Source organism: Lynx rufus, unplaced genomic scaffold (genome assembly GCF_022079265.1).
Source record: "Lynx rufus isolate CCGP_SWC_20201006 ecotype Redwood Valley unplaced genomic scaffold, mLynRuf1.p SCAF_44, whole genome shotgun sequence".
NCBI classification, from domain to species: Eukaryota; Metazoa; Chordata; class Mammalia; order Carnivora; family Felidae; genus Lynx; species Lynx rufus.
Window position 1 is genome coordinate 738,669 of NW_025814861.1, and position 18,282 is coordinate 756,950.

General features: G+C 46.1%; 1 long non-coding RNA gene across 1 annotated transcript; it reads left to right on the forward strand.

Moving 5' to 3' along the window:
- Window positions 1-10,832: 10,832 nt before the first annotated feature.
- LOC124525652 (uncharacterized) lies at window positions 10,833-15,480 on the forward strand. Its single transcript, XR_006965541.1, has 4 exons — window positions 10,833-11,080; window positions 11,789-12,012; window positions 13,795-13,909; window positions 14,013-15,480. It is a non-coding gene; the product is annotated as an uncharacterized LOC124525652 (long non-coding RNA).
- The last annotated feature ends 2,802 nt before the right edge of the window (window positions 15,481-18,282 follow it).

Consider the following 18,282-nt stretch of genomic DNA (forward strand, 5'->3'; position numbering starts at 1 on the left):
TCACCAGAGGATCTGACTTTGAGTCTCTGTTACGTTTGCTGTGCCTTCCCCACGTCAGCTGTTACACCTTCAACCCTCCCACGCCCCTCTTCTGGCCTTTTCATGATTCACTGAGCAAAAATGGAAGGCGGCAGACATTAGCTCCCCTGCACCAACCAGGCAAACCTACCTCTGTCTGCACCGAATTCCTCCTGCCGGAAGCTGAGGCCTGCGGCCTGTCCCTTACCCTGTCTTGGAAATTCTGGTCATTTGCTCAGCCCGCTCCTGAATTCTGGAGCTCTGGACTGTCATCCCCGTAGATACGCGCCCACACTGCCCATCTTTAAATATGTATGTAATAGGCGTGTATTTATACAAGTTTGGAATCAGGACTTTCTGCCGTGTTCCTCCCACTGCACCCAACCTCTAAAGTGCGGGTTCCTCGGGGCTGTTGTGGGCTCTCTTCAGGTTCTCCGTGCCTTGAAATAACATCTACGTGCTTATGGCCCCCGGCTATGTGGTTACGGGTCAGATTCTCCCCCGAACTCCAGGCTAAAAAACACATCTGGCTGGGTCGCCTAGCTGGCTGGGTGGGCAGAGCGAGCGACTCTTGATCTCGCGGTCGTGAGTTTGAGCCCCGTGTTGGGGGTAGAGATTACTTAATAAATAAAGGTTTTTAAAAAAGAAAAAAAATGTATCTGCCTGCCTGTGGTCTCCCTTCAGGTGTCTCCTATCTCAAGCTTGGCGTGTTACAATTTTCTAGTCGCCCACGCTCACCTCAAAGTGTGTCACCGGCCCCAGGCTGACTCATTTCTGCCAGGGGTATCGCTGTTCACGGAGTTCAAGTCGGAAACCTAGGAACCATCCGCCCTTGCTGCTGCCATACCTACGTGCAGTCCGTTAGCAAACCCCATCAATTCTGCCTCCAGTCAGTCTGGAATCTCTCCACCCCCACCACCATCGACCACCGTCTCAGACATTACCCTCTCCGAACTACACTTCTCTCCCTTCTTCCACCCCGGGCCCCTCTCCAGCCTCCTCCCACAGCTGCAAATTGGTCCTATCACCCCACCCTGTCTAAAACCCTCATCGCGGTTTCCCACCACACTGTGGGTAATGGTAGGTTGAGTCACAGTGTCTGCAAAGGTGTGAGTCTCAACGCTAAGATCAACATGTCCTCAGGGCTACACTCCTTTCTAGAGGCTCTAGGAGAATCGGCTTCCTGCTCGTTTGGCTTTTTTGGAACAATTCACGTCCTTGTGGTTACAGAACTGGTTTCTTGCTGGATGTAAACGCAGCGTGATTCCCAGCTCCTAGAGGCTACTGCGCGCCTCGGCTTGGGATTCCCTTCCTCTGTCCTCCGAGCCAGCAAAGAGGCCGAATCCTCACGGAGTATCCCTTTGACACCCCCCCCCCCCCGCTTCTGCCTCAGTCCTTAGCTTATAAACCCCTAACTAGATTGGGCCTACTGGATGATCTCGCTTCTTTAAGATGGTGTCGCGACCGGCGCAACAAGCACCGAGATCAGGGGCCTGAGGGTAGGGGAATGTAAGAAAGAAAAGAAGAGAAGCCAGTTTGGGAACAGGAGGGTCCCCTGGGCTGATGGCCCGAGTGACGGCTTTATTGTTGCTGTACGCAATCTTTTATATCAAGACTCTTATGGATCAGGTCATTCTAAGAATAAACAGGTTTCACATGATCGCTGCCAGCCAAAACATTTAGTTCTGTGTGCCTTGTGAACTTTCTAAACGGGTCACAACAAGACCTTGTTGATAGATGGCTAGCAAAACACAGTTCCCATGTTTGTTTCTGTTTGACCCGGGGTAGAAAGGGGGGTAACGTTACTGCCAACACCCACAGACCACAGGCTTCAGGAATTAGCTTTCTCAGCCTCGACAAGGCTTCGTATGCCTTTGCAAGCGGGGGAATGGGAGGGGGAACCACCGGGTTGGCTGAGTCAACAGGGAGCCGTTGCTCGACCTGGTCTCAGCCTGGCACCGGGGTCCGGCCTCCCACAAGATGGTCTGATTAGCAGCCTTACTTGTATCTGCAGACCTTAAGTTCCTTTGTCTTGTAATGTAATATAGTCACAGACTCCGGGGATTAGGATGTGGTCATCCTTGGGGGGACCATTATTCAGCCTGCCACAGTCACCGTTAATAGTAACGTTAGAAAGTATTACCTTCCTAGGAATCAATCTAATAGAACACGTGCATGTCCTCTGTGCAAAAGAACTATACCATTGGAAGAGAAATGTTAAGGCTGTTGACTCTCCTTGAGGTAGAATTTTGAAGCTTTCTGTGCGTTAGAGCTCTTCCTGGTTTTGGACCAACCCCAGAATAAAAAGCCACATTTTGTACACAGTTGCTCCGCTATGTTCTTGAATTTCAACAGCTCACGCGAGGAAATTTAAGCAGGGAGATTCTGTTCTTGGAGAATCCAGGTGAATTTCTGTGAACTGTCTTGCAATATCATAAACCCACCGTTGAATGCAAATGTTTTGATGTGGTGCTTAAATCGTAACTTTCAGAGTGCAAATTATCACGAGCATAGTACGTGACTCCAACAAAGGTACGCTTGTCTCGTATCAAAGCCGACTCTATCGGTTTCGTGAAATGCTGTGACCTGGGAAAGGTATTCCCTTTGGAATTGTGCTCCCAAAAGTCTTTGTGATTTAGCAAGCTGTCCTGTGGGCTGGTTATGCTAACCGAAAACCTTAGGTCGTTCTCTTGAGTTTCGCAGCACTGTATGCTTTAAACAGAAGCCTGGCTCTTTGCATCTTCTCTCAGTTCGCACTTGCCTAACTAAAATTGCCATGTGTCAAAACCACGCTCCTGTAATTGCTGAGGCATGAAATGCCAGGCTAGTGGAATCTAATTACTTCTGGAAGTACTCGTGACCACACAGCACCTTTCTTACACGAAGGAGCCGTGCCTCATTTGAAATTACTGAAATCACGTCTTCACGTAAGGCATAAATCCCAGGTACTTAATGCTTCCGACGTTCACGGTGCCACTGTAAGAGGGGGCAGGAGAAAAAGAAAAAAGATAGATAGAAACTAATCATTAAGTGAATTTCACTGCAGCTTATATTTATGGGAGATCATTTTGGTTGCCAAAGGGGGCTGCGGTCTGGGAAACAATTCAGTGAAGATACTGTGTTACATGTTTTTTTTTTTTTTTTTTTTATATGAAGTTTATTGACAAATTGGTTTCCATACAACACCCAGTGCTCATCCCAAAAGGTGCCCTCCTCAATACCCATCACCCACCCGCCCCTCCCTCCCACCCCCCATCAACCCTCAGTTTGTTCTCAGTTTTTAACAGTCTCTTGTGCTTTGGCTCTCTCCCACTCTAACGTCCTTTTTTTTTTTTTTTTTTTTTTCCTTCCCCTCCCCCATGGGTTCCTGTTAAGTTTCTCAGGATCCACATAAGAGTGAAACCATATGGTATCTGTCTTTCTCTGTATGGCTTATTTCACTTAGCATCACACTCTCCAGTTCCATCCACGTTGCTACAAAAGGCCATATTTCATTTTTTCTCATTGCCATGTAGTATTCCATTGTGTATATAAACCACAATTTCTTTATCCATTCATCAGTTGATGGACATTTAGGCTCTTTCCATAATTTGGCTATTGTTGAGAGTGCTGCTATAAACATTGGGGTACAAGTGCCCCTATGCATCAGTACTCCTGTATCCCTTGGGTAGATTCCTAGCAGTGCTATTGCTGGGTCATAGGGTAGGTCTATTTTTAATTTTCTGAGGAACCTCCACACTGCTTTCCAGAGCGGCTGCACCAATTTGCATTCCCACCAACAGTGCAAGAGGGTTCCCGTTTCTCCACATCCTCTCCAGCATCTATAGTCTCCTGATTTGTTCATTTTGGCCACTCTGACTGGCGTGAGGTGATACCTGAGTGTGGTTTTGATTTGTATTTCCCTGATAAGGAGCGACGCTGAACATCTTTTCATGTGCCTGTTGGCCATCTGGATGTCTTCTTTAGAGAAGTGTCTATTCATGTTTTCTGCCCATTTCTTCACTGGGTTATTTGTTTTTCGGGTGTGGAGTTTGGTGAGCTCTTTATAGATTTTAGATACTAGCCCTTTATCCGATATGTCATTTGCAAATATCTTTTCCCATTCCGTTGGTTGCCTTTTAGTTTTGTTGGTTGTTTCCTTTGCTGTGCAGAAGCTTTTTATCTTCATAAGGTCCCAGTAATTCACTTTTGCTTTTAATTCCCTTGCCTTTGGGGATGTGTCGAGTAAGAGATTGCTACGGCTGAGGTCAGAGAGGTCTTTTCCTGCTTTCTCCTCTAAGGTTCTGATGGTTTCCTGTCTCACATTTAGGTCCTTTATCCATTTTGAGTTTATTTTTGTAAATGGTGTGAGAAAGTGGTCTAGTTTCAACCTTCTGCATGTTGCTGTCCAGTTCTCCCAGCACCATTTGTTAAAGACGCTGTCTTTTTTCCATTGGATGTTCTTTCCTGCTTTGTCAAAGATGAGTTGGCCATATGTTTGTGGGTCTAGTTCTGGGGTTTCTATTCTATTCCATTGGTCTGTGTGTCTGTTTTTGTGCCAATACCATGCTGTCTTGATGATGACAGCTTTGTAGTAGAGGCTGAAGTCTGGGATTGTGATGCCTCCTGCTTTGGTCTTCTTCTTCAAAATTCCTTTGGCTATTCGGGGCCTTTTGTGGTTCCATATGAATTTTAGGATTGCTTGTTCTAGTTTCGAGAAGAATGCTGGTGTAATTTTGATTGGGATTGCATTGAATGTGTAGATAGCTTTGGGTAGTATTGACATTTTGACAATATTTATTTTTCCAATCCATGAGCAGGGAATGTCTTTCCATTTCTTTAAATCTTCTTCAATTACCTTCATAAGCTTTCTATAGTTTTCAGCATACAGATCCTTTACATCTTTGGTTAGATTTATTCCTAGGTATTTTATGCTTCTTGGTGCAATTGTGAATGGGATCAGTTTCTTTATTTGTCTTTCTGTTGCTTCATTGTTAGTGTATAAGAATGCAACTGATTTCTGTACATTGATTTTGTATCCTGCAACTTTGCTGAATTCATGTATCAGTTCTAGCAGACTTTTGGTGGAGTCTATCGGATTTTCCATGTACAATATCATGTCATCTGCAAAAAGCGAAAGCTTGACTTCATCTTTGCCAATTTTGATGCCTTTGATTTCCTTTTGTTGTCTGATTGCTGATGCTAGAACTTCCAGCACTATGTTAAACAACAACGGTGAGAGTGGGCATCCCTGTCGTGTTCCTGATCTCAGGGAAAAAGCTCTCAGTTTTTCCCCGTTGAGGATGATGTTAGCTGTGGGCTTTTCATAAATGGCTTTTATGATCTTTAAGTATGTTCCTTCTATCCCGACTTTCTCAAGGGTTTTTATTAAGAAAGGGTGCTGGATTTTGTCAAAGGCCTTTTCTGCATCGATTGACAGGATCATATGGTTCTTCTCTTTTTTTTTGTTAATGTGATGTATCACGTTGATTGATTTGCGAATGTTGAACCAGCCCTGCATCCCAGGAATGAATCCCACTTGATCATGGTGAATAATTCTTTTTATATGCTGTTGAATTCGATTTGCTAGTATCTTATTGAGAATTTTGGCATCCATATTCATCAGGGATATTGGCCTGTAGTTCTCTTTTTTTACTGGGTCTCTGTCTGGTTTAGGAATCAAAGTAATACTGGCTTCATAGAATGAGTCTGGAAGTTTTCCTTCCCTTTCTATTTCTTGGAATAGCTTGAGAAGGATAGGTATTATCTCTGCTTTAAACGTCTGGTAGAACTCCCCTGGGAAGCCATCTGGTCCTGGACTCTTATTTGTTGGGAGATTTTTGATAACCGATTCGATTTCTTCGCTGGTTATGGGTCTGTTCAAGCTTTCTATTTCCTCCTGATTGAGTTTTGGAAGAGTGTGGGTGTTCAGGAATTTGTCCATTTCTTCCAGGTTGTCCAATTTGTTGGCATATAATTTTTCATAGTATTCCCTGATAATTGTTTGTATCTCTGAGGGATTGGTTGTAATAATTCCATTTTCATTCATGATTTTATCTATTTGGGTCATCTCCCTTTTCTTTTTGAGAAGCCTGGCTAGAGGTTTGTCAATTTTGTTTATTTTTTCAAAAAACCAACTCTTGGTTTCGTTGATCTGCTCTACAGTTTTTTTAGATTCTATATTGTTTATTTCTGCTCTGATCTTTATTATTTCTCTTCTTCTGCTGGGTTTAGGCTGCCTTTGCTGTTCTGCTTCTATTTCCTTTAGGTGTGCTGTTAGATTTTGTATTTGGGATTTTTCTTGTTTCTTGAGATAGGCCTGGATTGCAATGTATTTTCCTCTCAGGACTGCCTTCGCTGCATCCCAAAGCGTTTGGATTGTTGTATTTTCATTTTCGTTTGTTTCCATATATTTTTTGATTTCTTCTCTAATTGCCTGGTTGACCCACTCATTCGTTAGTAGGGTGTTCTTTAACCTCCATGCTTTTGGAGGTTTTCCAGACTTTTTCCTGCGGTTGATTTCAAGCTTCATAGCATTGTGGTCTGAAAGTATGCATGGTATAATTTCAATTCTTGTAAACTTATGAAGAGCTGTTTTGTGACCCAGTATATGATCTATCTTGGAGAATGTTCCATGTGCACTCGAGAAGAAAGTATATTCTGTTGCTTTGGGATGCAGAGTTCTAAATAGATCTGTCAAGTCCATCTGATCCAGTGTCTCATTCAGGGCCCTTGTTTCTTTATTGACCGTGTGTCTAGATGATCTATCCATTTCTGTAAGTGGGGTGTTAAAGTCCCCAGCAATTACCACATTCTTATCAATAAGGTTGCTTCTGTTTATGAGTAATTGTTTTATATATTTGGGGGCTCCGGTATTCGGCGCATAGACATTTATAATTGTTAGCTCTTCCTGATGGATAGACCCTGTAACTATTATATAATGTCCTTCTTCATCTCTTGTTACAGCCTTTAATTTAAAGTCTAGTTTGTCTGATATAAGTATGGCTACTCCAGCTTTCTTCTGGCTTCCAGTAGCATGATAAATAGTTCTCCATCCCCTCACTCTGAATCTAAAGGTGTCCTCAGGTCTAAAATGAGTCTCTTGTAGACAGCAAATAGATGGGTCTTGTTTTTTTATCCATTCTGATACCCTGTGTCTTTTGGTTGGCGCATTTAATCCATTTACATTCAGTGTTATTATAGAAAGATACGGGTTTAGAGTCATTGTGATGTCTGTATGTTTTATGCTTGTAGTGATGTCTCTGGTACTTTGTCTCACAGGGTCCCCCTTAGGATCTCTTGTAGGGCTGGTTTAGTGGTGACAAATTCCTTCAGTTTTTGTTTGTTTGGGAAGACCTTTATCTCTCCTTCTATTCTAAATGACAGACTTGCTGGATAAAGGATTCTCGGCTGCATATTTTTGCTGTCTAGCACCCTGAAAATCTCGTGCCAATTCTTTCTGGCCTGCCAAGTTTCAAAAGAGAGATCAGTCACGAGTCTTATAGGTCTCCCTTTATATGTGAGGGCACGTTTACCCCTTGCTGCTTTCAGAATTTTCTCTTTATCCTTGTATTTTGCCAGTTTCACTATGATATGTCGTGCAGAAGATCGATTCAAGTTACGTCTGAAGGGAGTTCTCTGTGCCTCTTGGATTTCAATGCCTTTTTCCTTCCCCAGTTCAGGGAAGTTCTCAGCTATTATTTCTTCAAGTACCCCTTCAGCACCTTTCCCTCTCTCTTCCTCCTCTGGGATACCAATTATGCGTATATTATTTCTTTTTAGTGTATCACTTAGTTCTCTAATTTTCCCCTCATACTCCTGGATTTTTTTATCTCTCTTTTTCTCAGCTTCCTCTTTTTCCATAACTTTATCTTCTAGTTCACCTATTCTCTCCTCTGCCTCTTCCATCCGAGCCGTGGTGGTTTGCATTTTGTTTTCCATTTCCTTTAAAGCGTTTTTCAGCTCCTCGTGACTGTTCCTTAGTCCCCTGATGTCTGTAGCAAGAGATTCTCTGCTGTCCTGTATGCTGTTTTCCAGCCCAGCGATTAATTTTATGACTATTATTCTAAATTCACTTTCTGTTATATTATTTAAATCCTTTTTGATCAGCTCATTAGCTGTTGTTATTTCCTGGAGATTCTTCTGAGGGGAATTCTTCCGCTTGGTCATTTTGGATAGTCCCTGGTGTGGTGAGCCTGTGTTACATGTTTTATAGCAGATAATTCTCAGCCGTTACATCAGTGGGCCAGGATTTCCTGAACAGAGTATCACAGCCTGATAGGCTCAAACAGAAGAAAATCGTGTTCCCATGGTTGGGAAGGCTGCAGTTCCCAGATGAAGGTGCCTGCAGGGTCGGTTTCTGGTGAGCCCTCTCCTTGACTGGCAGATGGCACCTTCTCGTTGTGTCCTCTGTGGCCTTTGTTCTGTGTACCCTCCTGGCGTCTCTTCCTCTTCTTAACGTTTATCTTTGAGAGAGAGACGGAGACGGATCGAGAGCGAGGGAGGGGCACAGAGAGAGGGAGACAAAATCCAAAGCAGTTGGTTGAGCGTCCAACTTCGCCTCAGGTCATGATCTCACGGTTCATGAGTTTGAGCCCTGGAGTTTGATCCCTGCATCAGGATCTCTGCTATCAGCACAGAGCCCGCTTTGGATCCCCTGTCCCCCTCTCTCTACCGCTCTCCCGCTTGCTCTCTCTCTCTCTCTCTGTCTCAAATAAACTAAAAAAAAAAAAAAAAAGGAAGATATAGTATATTTATGGATCAGAAGACTCAATTGTAAAGAAGTTAATTCTCCCCAAATTGATCTGTAGACTCCATACAATAAAGTAAAAATAGCAATAGAATTTGTTACGACAGTAATAAACTAATTCTAAAACTCCTATGGAAAAGCAAAAGGTAGCCAATATAGTCTTGGGAAAAGACAAGGTGGGAATATTTGCAGGCAAGTTTCAAGAGTTACCATGAATCTACAGTGTAGCACTTCGTGCAAAGACAGACCATTGAAACAAATATAAAGATACTTTATCTACAACGAGAGCACATGGAATTTGGAATTGTGGGCAATGACATTTTCACCACTGCCCCTCCCTCCCCCCCCCCCCCCAGTTTAGCTGGTTGATAAATATTTGGTGAATGAATGGATTGATGGATGCAGAGGTGAGCTCCCGTGGAACTTGCTAAGCCTCAGCTCCAGGGGCCATTGTTTGCAAGGGCACTTCCTCACGTGCTAAGACGGGAAGCTCCCTTAGCTCATTCACAAGGTCAAGTTTCTTGAAGTTGCTACTTAGCAACTTCAAGCCTTCTTGTAATTCTTATAAGCATTTCAAAGCCTTGATTTTTGACTTCAATCAATTTAAATTTCTACCATTTCTAGGGCAGGTGGCATTGGAGGGTGGCGGACATTTGGGGGATGTGTTTTGGGGAGAATTTCATGTAGAAATACTATTAACGTGAATTTGAAAAGATGCTTCAGAAGGGTTCGATAACATGACCGAGAATTTTATTTTATTTTTTTTAAATTTTTTTAGGGTTTATTCATTTTTTAGAGACAGAGCATGAGTGGGGGAGGGGTAGAGAGAGAGGGAGACACAGAATCCGAAGCAGGCTCCAGGCTCTGAGCTGTCAGCAGAGAGCCTGATGCGGGGCTCGAACCCACGAACTGTGAGATCGTGACCTGAGCTAAAGTCAGATGCTCAGCCGACTGAGCCACCCAGGCGCCCCATGACTGAGAATTTTAAGTTCCCGCATTGGAGATGTCCGAACGGTGCTCTTTTTTGTGCTTTCTTTGATGTGTCTACATACAGAATCCCGTCCCCTGTGTTTAGAGAGAGTTTTACTTCTTCCTGACCATGTCGGTTGCCCGTGACTCCTTTTTCTTGCCTAGCTGCTCTGGCTAGAATTTCCAGCAGCGATGAAAGCAGCCAATCTGCTCTTTATCATGTTGAGGAAGTTCCCTTCTATTTCTGGTTTCCTGGGTGTGTTTTTTATCGTGAAAGGAGGTTGGGTTTTGCGAAAGAAGAGGTTTCTTTTCTGCACCGATTGAGATGATCATGTGTTTCCCCCCTCCATTCTATTAATGTGGGGTATTATGTTGATTGATTTTTTTCCCATGTTGAACAGCCTTGCATTCCCGGGATAAATCCCATTTAGTCATGGTGTGTAACCTTTTTCATATGCTGCTGAGTCTGGTTTGCTAGTATCTTGTTGAGGATTTTACACTATCGTCATAGAGGATGTTGGTCTATAGCCTTTTTTTTCTTGTGATGTCTTCGGCTTTGATATCAGGGTAATGCTGACCTTGTGGAATGACCTCATGTTCTTTTCTCTCTTATTTTTTTTTTGAAGACTTTGAGGAATACTGGTGTTAATTCTTCTTTAAACATTTGGTAGAATTCACTGGGAAAGCCATCTGTTCCTGAATTTTTCTTTCTTGGGAGGTTTTTGATTACTGATTCAACCCCTTTAATGTTCTAGTGTCGCAGGTGAGTGGGAGAGACGCTGGTCCTTGTCTCACCGAGTTGAGCAATGGATCTCGCAGACACGAGAGTGAGCAAAGAGACAGAGTATACTGAGCCAAGTACAAAGCTCTCAAGGGTGAGAGGGGTCCCGACTGGGTTGCCACCAAGGATTTTTGTCTCTGACTTTATATTGGGACCTTACAGGAACTGGATACTTAGTTTGTGAGATTCCATCCATGGTGCCTAACACAGGCAGGGCTGGAGTGTGTTTACCCCTTCCCCCCCCACCCCAAATCCTCTGCTGCTGCCCCCCACCCTCAGCTGAAGTCAGCCTCCCCAAAGGTCCCTTATCTCTCCCTGCCTACTGTTAACCCTTTCCCTACTCATTCCTCCCCCTGGAATAGGATCCCTCGCTGCCATTGCGGACCAAGGACAGTGACAGTTCTGGCTTCTTCAAGCTGAAGAGGGACGGCGTAAGGGTATGGCACTCAGAGTCTACCAAGGGTCGGTCGAGTGGTCCCCGGTTACGGCTCCACAGGAAGGCTGGCAGGCATGAGGCGGCCCAGACATCGGCAGCCACAAAGAGAAAACCACCAATGACTGTGCTGACCAACAAGATGGCGCCCGTAAGATCCTGCCCCCAATTTCCAAACCACTCTTCCTTTTTCTCATGTTCAACTGTTGGACATTTGCCGTGATTGTTGTTGAAACTGAACTAAAGAAGTAAATGTTTAACTTGGGCATTGATCTCAGGATCCAATAAAAAGTCATCTGTCAGGGGCGCCTGGGTGGCTCAGTCAGTTGAGCGCCTGACTCTTGGTTTCAGCTCAGGTCATGAGCTCACGGTTCGGGAGTTTGAGCCCTGCATCAGTCTCTGCGCTGACAGCACGGAGCCTGCTTTGGATTCTCTCTCTCTCTCCCTTCCCATCCTCGCTCTCTCTTCTCTCTCTCTCTAAAATAAAATAAAAAGCCATTTATCGGAAAGGCACCTCCGTAGAACAGTTTGTATGGACTGAAAGCCTGGATCTGTGGGTATTTCTTACCCTGATGAGTGCTATGGGAAGGGTCGAAGGCCGTGGGAGGTGAGTCTTCTGGGACAGTTTCCCTAAGTGTTTTTTTAAGATATCATTTACTCGTTCTGCTTTACCAGGGGGTCGAGGTCTCCAAGAGCAGTCCGAGCGATAATCTTTCCTCAGGGCCTTTGGCATCTCTTGGCTAATGCCAGCTTTGAAAGAGGGCCCGTGATCACTTTGCAGATTTTTAGGTAAGCTGAACCTGGGCATTATTTTATAAAGCAGAGCTTTTATTACTTCTGTGCTTTTTCCGTTTTGCAGGGGAAGGCCTCTACCCAATTAGAAAAGCATCAGCCCGTACCAACAGATGCTGGAGCCCTTTTGACCTTGGCACCTGCATGCCCTCTCATTGCCCGTCTTCTCCTGGATGGCTTCCAGTTCTCTGACTGCCTGGGAGGGCAAGGTCGTGGTTCAAAGGATTGTTTCTGAGACAGACGTCACAGGCCGAAACTACTTGTTGAACTGTCCTTGACAGATTTTTCCTGGTAAATATCTTTTCGGGAGTTCGTTAAGTTTTCTCTCTCCCCAAATGAAAGGCCTGACACAGTATCAATTTAGTCTTCATCTGGGCTAATGTATCTCTTCCCAACAAGGGACTGGGACTTTCAGGCATGATTGAGAATGAGTGAACATTATGTTCTCCCGAACACAACAGAGGGGTTCTGAAAAGTATTTGGCTAGGACCTTCTCTGAGACACCCTTTACTGTCACCTTATGAGTGGTGAGGTGACCAGGATGGGAAAGGAGGACAGAATAGGTGGCCCCTGTGCCCAGGAGGAAGCCAATTTCAGTCCCCTCTAGCTCCACTCTAACCCGAGACTTCTGTGCCGTAACGATCTTCTGTGTGACGGGGACAGAGAGATGGAACCCTGGGTGCCATCAGTCTTGACGGGTCCCTTGAGGAGGAGACAGACCTCTGGAGGTTCATCCACGAGGGCAGTCCCTCTTCCAATGGTCCCCTTTACAGTGGCTTTTGGGGGCACTGTCCCTTAAAATGCCCTGTTTGGCCACACTTAAAACAAGCACCAGGAGCCCCTCGGGTTGGCTGGCCTGCTTGTCCTTCCGTGGCTGCCACCGACAACACAGCCTTTCTGTGACCTCTCCTTTCCTTTGCACGGGTCTCCCCCTGATCTCTATTAAAGAAGACCCAGGGGGCACCTGGGGGGCTCAGTCGGTTAAGGGTCTGACTTCAGCTGGACTCAGGTCATGACCTCGCGGGTCGTGAGTTCGAGCCCCACGTCGGGCTCTGTGCTCACGGCTCAGAGCCTGGAGCCTGTTTGATTCTGTGTGTCCCTCTCTCTCTGCCTCTCCCCTTCTCTTGCTCTCTGTCTCTCTCTCTCTCTCAAAAATAAATAAATGTGAAGAAGAGGAAGAAGAAGACCCAATTAGCTGTCTTCAAAAAGGTGTCCAAAGAGTTGTCTGGGCTCATAGCCAATTTTTGTAACTTTCTCCTAATACCCAGAGCTGACTGAGTCATAAACTTATCTTTTAATATCAATTCCCCCTCTAGGGTGTCAGGGGAAAGTGAAGTATGTTGTATTAAACCTCTCTTAATCTCTCCAAAAAGGTGGAAGGAGGTTCCAAAGGGGCCCCATGAGCTAACTTCCAATAATTTCAGGGCTTAGGCCTAGTCCTCCTCAGGCCTTTCAGAATATACGCCTAGAAGTGTTTCTGTCTCCAAACTCCCAGGGGTCCGTCACAGTCCCATTTGGGGTCCAGGTGAGCAGCCTGCCTTCCCGTTGGGTAATCCACTTCCCCCATTTGTCCTTCTCCAAAATCTGTCATCTGTTCATCCCCAAGGATTCAGCAGCCTGTAGGGTGGCTTATTTCTCTGTGGCTGTGGGGTCTGATTGAGTATTAACATGACATTTCTCCCACAACGTTCAAACATGTGGGGTAGGTTTGGGAACACTTCTATACATTAAATTTTTTTTTTAATGTTTATTTTTGAGAGAGACAGAGGCAGAATGCGAGTGGGTTAGGAGCAGAGAGAGAGGGAGACGCAGAATCCGAAGCTGGCTCCGGGCTCTGAGCCGTCAGCACAGAGCCCGACGCGGGGCTCGAACCCACGAGCTGTGAGATCATGACCCGAGCCGAAACCGGACGCTCAACTGACTGAGCCACCCAGGCACCCCGGACCACTTCTGTATATTGATCAGGGTTGTCTGCAAATTTTCCCAAGTCCTTTTTCCTTTGTTGAAAATCTTGCAAGGAAAGTGGAACGTGGACCTTCGGGGGGCATTTCAGTCAATGTGCCTCCCTTTCAGGGGAAGGACTTCTCATCACTGGCAATCCGAGATAAGGAGGACACAAAGGTTTAACACGTGGTCCTTCCTGAGAAGAGGCCTGGGGGCGAGTCTGCAACCTTGAAAGGGCCTGGAGGTTGGTACCCAACTTACAGGTCTTACGTAAGTCTGTCTGGTCCCATAAAGCAAACAAGACTTACACGTAAGGAACTTCTGACCATTTACCCTTTCTTCCACAGCATCGATCTGACCATGAGATAGTACTGTGCTGAGTACTTCCCTCAGGAGGCCAGGACTCTCCACCCCCCAGGCGATACTGAGGCCAAGCCTGGGAACAACCACCACCACAACAAACTTCATGCACTTCTCTTTGAGCATTTGTAGATCCAATCTTTCCCAATTTTTCCAAACACCTTCCAGAGGAGCTTCCCAGCTCGAGATCCCGACAGAAGGTCAAGAGCCTCCATACCTGGTGTATCAGAGGGGTGACCAGAAGGCGTCCCTACGTATCAGCTCTTGCCGCCTCCCAGCGGCGCATGGGAGAAGAAGTCAGCTGCCAAAGAAAGGGAGCAGGGGTCGACAACTGGAAGAATTGTCGCCCCGAACAACTCCTCGTTCCCGTATTTATTGGGACAGGGAAAACAATCATCAAAAGACATCAAGATGTATTGCATTGTTCAAAGAGCGTTCTCAAGAGAAGAGCGGAACTTGCTTAAAGCGTGTAGCGGGGGGTCATCTAGGGCTGAGCGAGCACAATCGAAGAATCTGCTCAGATCCGTGGCGGGTGATCGTGGTCTCGGAGGAAGTGGAGAAGTACAGACGAAAGCAGGCGGCTGTCCGCCTTGAGCGGGCCAGGCGTTCCCGGCTGCTCGGCTCCGTGACGGACATCAGCCGCCTCTCCAGAGAGACCTTTCAATATACATTTTCTCAAGGCTCTGTTATTTCCGGCCTAGCTCTGCATAATGCTTTTTCTCCAATCATCACGTTGTGGTGAGGGGCCGTCACCAGCTCTCCCCATTTTGGAGCAAGGTATCCCTTGATTCGCCTTTCCCAAGGTTAGAGAATGGCCTGACACCTTTGGTTGAAGAAGGATTGGGCCCTCGGGAGTAGCCATTCTGACCCACTGCTTCAGCCCCCACACAACCCTTCCCTTCCCCCTCTGGGTTCTTCTAGATCCCTTAAATCTTAGGAGTCCAGCGAGGTTGGCCATTCAAGGTTTGTTATTTATAAAGGTGGTGGGTACAGGCAAACAACTGGGGCGATTATGGGGGGGCGGGTGCTGCTGATGGAGGTGGTTTCCCCAGGCCGTGACCCCCAGGGCCAGTCTCCATCCTTTTATGGGTCTCAGGTGCCCATGGGAACCATAGGGCAGGTTCAGAGCTCTGGATTGCCAGTCCTTACGTGCACCCCCCGGACAGAGAGAGTCCCTCGCCACCTCATTCTCCGGAGCCTCCTTGGTTGGGCCCTCATTACTTGGTTGTACCAATCTGCTTGCACCCCCAACCCATGGAATCTAGTCCATAAGATGAATTATTTCCTCGCCTCACCCCAGGCATCCTTTCTTCCTGTATGCCTGATGTCCTATCAGCGGATGGGTCCCGATTGAAGGGTGTAATCCTTGAGACCTGGTAGCACTACAGTTCCTGACTTTTTGTTGCCGAAACAAGAAAGCTTCAATAACAACGTATTAAGGTTCCCGCTGCTATTGTGCACAAAGAAGGTCTGTGCTCCCACTCTTTTTTGTTTTTAATTTTTTTTAATATTTATTCATTTTTGAGAGAGAGAGAGAGAGAGAGAGAGAGAGAGAGAACGAGCAGGGAAGGAGCAGAGAGAGAAGGAGACACAGAATCCAAAGCAGGCTCCAGGCTCCGAGCTGTCAGCACAGAGCCTGACGCGGGGCTCGAACTCACAAACTGCGAGATCGTGACCTGAGCTGAAGTCGGACGCCCAACCAACTGAGCCACCCAGGCGCCCCTGTGCTCCCATTCTTAATGTTCTAAACCCAAGGGATACAAAGGGATGGCTCTACCATTGTCTGCTGATGCTCAAAGCCTAGAGTCCTGGCCACATTTAAGCCTGAGTTGTATCTGACAACAAAACATAGATCTCACCAAACAACAGAAAAGCGTGAAAGCTCTCTTTCATCTACACTATTGTGACAGACACTTTTACAGGGGAGGTCCTGGGAGCTACCCAGACAGCCTTCCCTCCCTAAGTGTCAATATCAGTAGGACCACCTCCGAGACTGCTGCACCCATGAGATGCCCAGGTATTTGGAGAAAGTTGTGGGGAATGAAGGAGTGATTGCAGATCCTGGAATGAGTCCCTAATTGCTGGAGCATATTGGTCATCAGGGGTTTTAGAAGCCATTTAAGAAGGATAGGCGAAGGAAGAATAAAGGAAGAGGAGAGTGTGGTTAGGTCAACGTTCCAAGGGGGGACTGACCAAACCTTTATCCAGAAGCCTGTCACTTGAGACTTAAGACCTGTGGCCACGCTATCCACTTTTAACTGGCCGACAGGTGCCTGGTTTTGAGAGTCATGGTCAGGTGATCCTCGGTTCAGAAAAGGGAAGGGAAGCTTCCGCTGTTACCCTCCAACGAGCTAATCCTGGGTTTCAGCACCGAGGTGTTACAGGTGGGTGGGAGAGACACTGGTCCTTGTCTCACTGAGTTGAGGAATGAATCTCGCAGACACTGGAGAGTGAGCAAAAGGACAGAGTGTATTGAGCCAAGTACAAAGCTCTCAAGGGTGAGAGGGGTCCCGACTGGGTTGCCACCAAGGATTTTTGTCCCTGACTTTATATTGGGACCTTACCAGGACCTGGATAATTAGTTTGTGAGATTCCATCCATGGTGCCTAACACGGCAGGGCTGGAACGCATTCATCCTCCCCCACCCCCCCAAAAAAACCCTCCCACCCTTATCTGCATTCAGCCTCCCTAAGGGTCCCTTATCTATCCCTGCCTTTGTTAACCCTTTCTCTACTCAATAGGTCTTTCAGACTTTCTATTTCTTCTTGAGTCAGTTTCAATAGTTTGTGGGGTTTTAGGAATTTGTTCACTGCAGCTGGGTTATCTAACATGTTGGCCTACAATTTCTTAGTACAGTTTCCTGATTTCTCCAAGGTCTTAGAACTCTCCTACACCTTTCCGATTTCTCTAAGGTCAGCGTTAATGTCCACACTTTGATTTCCGATTTTAGGGGGTTTGGGTCTTACCCCCTTTTTGTTGTCAGTCTAGCTAAATGTTTGCCAATTTTGTTAACCTGTCCAAAGAACCAACTTTTGCCATGTTAATTGTGTCTGGTTTTTCATTTCCCCCCACTCTTATCTTTCTTATTTCCTTCCTTTGCTAACCTTGGGGTCTGTTTGCCTTTCTTTCTCTGGATTTTTAAAATGTACAGTGATTGGAGATTTTTTTTTTTTTAACGATGGCGTCTACGGCTATCATCTTCCCTCTGAGCACTGAAAGCCAATATACATCAATAACTGGCACAGATACCAAAGATAACAGTCTTTTCAAAATAGGATGCTGGAAAACCCGAAATAATGGGATCTAGACTCTTGGTCGCACACATGGAAAACAAGTCGGTTAACGTTATACGACTTCTAGAAGAAAATGTAAGACGAAATCTTTATAAATTCTCAGGACACAAAAAGCACCAACCATTAAAGAGGCAACTGGCAAATTGGACTTCATCCAAATTAAAAATTTTTTTTCTTTTTTTTTTCAACGTTTATTTATTTTTTTGGGACACAGAGAGACAGAGCATGAACGGGGGAGGGGCAGAGAGAGAGGGAGACACAGAATCGGAAACAGGCTCCAGGCTCCGAGCCGTCAGCCCAGAGCCTGACGCGGGGCTCGAACTCCCGGACCGCGAGATCGTGACCTGGCTGAAGTCGGACGCCCAACCGACTGCGCCACCCAGGCGCCCCTGACTTCATCCAAATTTAAAACTTAGACTCTGCTGACGATACTTTTGAAAATAAAGCCACAAATTGCGGGAAAGTAATTGTAGCAAATAAAGCCCTGGCATCCAGGGTATGTGAAGGAGTCTTACAACTTAATAAAGACAGATAATCCAATTAAAGGAGACTACTGGCTTCCAGCTCCACATGTAAGGAGCTTAGAAGCCACCCCTCCATCCTAACGAGTGGACAGCCGAACCAGCTGAAAACTCAACTCTTCTGGGACCTGTAGAAGAGGACGTGAGCAAGCATGCTGCCTCAAAGATTAGAAAGACTGCCCGGCAAAGGGAATAACAGCTCACGTGAGCAGAGCCCACGAATGGAAACGTCCATGGGACCCAGTGCTGAGTGAGACAACCCACACTGTAACTGAGGAATCGCTGGAGGCTTAGCGTGGACATCTCTGAGAGTTCCAAACTCCACAGGCGCTGATTCTTAGGAGAGGGCCCACAGTTTTATGAGATTTACCTCCAGGAGCCTGACCAGGTGTCCACTGTAAATATCAGAGGGGGAAAAAACCCCTTGTTCTTCCAGCGGGGAG